The sequence below is a fragment of the Nannospalax galili genome, unplaced genomic scaffold (assembly GCF_000622305.1).
Source record: "Nannospalax galili isolate Female #2095 unplaced genomic scaffold, S.galili_v1.0 scaffold370, whole genome shotgun sequence".
NCBI lineage: Eukaryota > Metazoa > Chordata > Mammalia > Rodentia > Spalacidae > Nannospalax > Nannospalax galili.
Window position 1 is genome coordinate 4,018,030 of NW_008329335.1, and position 1,717 is coordinate 4,019,746.

Sequence of the window (1,717 nt, forward strand, 5' to 3'; positions counted from 1 at the left end):
CCATTATCTCTAGGGGGTTCTCATTGTACTCCTCTAGAGGACTATTGGAATTTGGTGGGGATATGTTAGCTTGGTTTTTCATGTTATTATTTTTTATGTGATTTTGACATATGAATTTCTTTTGTAGTTTCTGATTCTTGTGTGAGACTCAAGCCTTCAAGCTTAGGTCTGCTTCTTTTTGTGAACTTTATGTGTCCTTGTGGTTTAATTTTTGGGCATGAAAAGCTGGTTCCTATAAGCTTTCAGTTCTCTCTTTTGATTTTATACTGGAGTGGCCAGATTGCTTTTGTCTTCAGGAGTTCCCACAGAGGCCCAAGTCAGATAAGGATCACATGCTCTCAGGCTTTTTCCTAAGGTCTGGATCCCTCCAGGAAAGATTTTGGCCTCAGGAATTTGGGGGTTGGACTGGTCTGGGAGCCTGGCCCAAGAAAGATGCTGGTCTAGGGCAGTTGGTGGCCAGGCCACCCAGAGATGCAAAGGCAGATGGGGGCTGGAAGCAGCCCCAATGGTGACTGGGGACTGCACTGAGGAGTTGGGTTGGTCTGGATGCAAAGGATCAGGAAGAGGAAAGGTCAGCCCCAGCGTCCAGGAAAGAGGCTGGTGGTTTGTGCAGACACAGGGAAGCAGAGGGAGGTGAGGGTGGAGCCAGGCTTAGAGCGCCCCTCTGGACCGAGATGGAACTGAGTTGGGCTGGATGTAAAGGATCAGGAAGCAGTGGTGGGTCCCCAGGTGTCTGGGTCTCCAAGACAAGGAATGGGACAGTACCCAGGCTAGGAGGAGAGATGGGCATGGGAGAGGTGAGGGTGAATGTGGCTGGAGGAGTCAAGATGCAGAGGGCATGATGGACTTCCCTGGAGAGAGAGGCCTGAAGATCTGAGAGAGGCCTGTGGGTTGTGCAGGCCCAGGGAAGCAGAAGGAGGTGAGGGTAGGGCCAGGCCCAGAAGCAGTGTTCCTGGGGACTTGCAAAAGAACTGAGCTGCTCTGGATGCAAAGGATCAGGAAGCAGTGGTGGTTCCCCAGGTGTCTGGGGTGCCAAGATAAGGAATGGGATAGGACACAGGCTATGAGGAGAGACTGGCAGGGGAAATGGGAGGGTGAATGAGGCTGGGGGAGTCAAGGTGCAGAGGGTGGGATTGACTTACCCCTGAGAGAGAGGCCTGTGGGTTGGAAACAGGGAGGTAAAGGAAAAGAAAGAACCCAAAAGAGAAGAACAGTAGGAAACAGGCCTTAATAAGGGAGATATGGTTAAAAATTGGGTTAGTTTAAGGGAAGGGGGAGGGAAGGGTATACAAGGAACCTAGGGGATAAAGGGAAAGAAGGAGCTCAAGAGAGGTAGGACTGTAAGAGAAGGGTATTATTAATTGAGAAAGGGGGGAAATGGTAGTCCCTTAAGTGGGAAAACTGATGGAGGAGTGAGACAATGAGAGAGATAATGGCGAGATAGTTTTGAAAACAAAAGGGAACCATATTACTCCTACAACCTACTGACAAATTACACATAGCAGATCAAAAAATATAGGTCTATGTAAGGTTTATCTGAGAACAGTTGGTCTTTGCCCAAAATTTATCTACATCACACAAAGTAATTAAAAGTACCAGACTGGTGGAACTAACCTTCTTGGATGTTTAACAGACATACTTTGAGGCCTATACTAATTTGGTCAGGTGGACATAAAGGACAGTTTTTGCTCCTTGCCCTCCTAGGTCAACTAGTTCC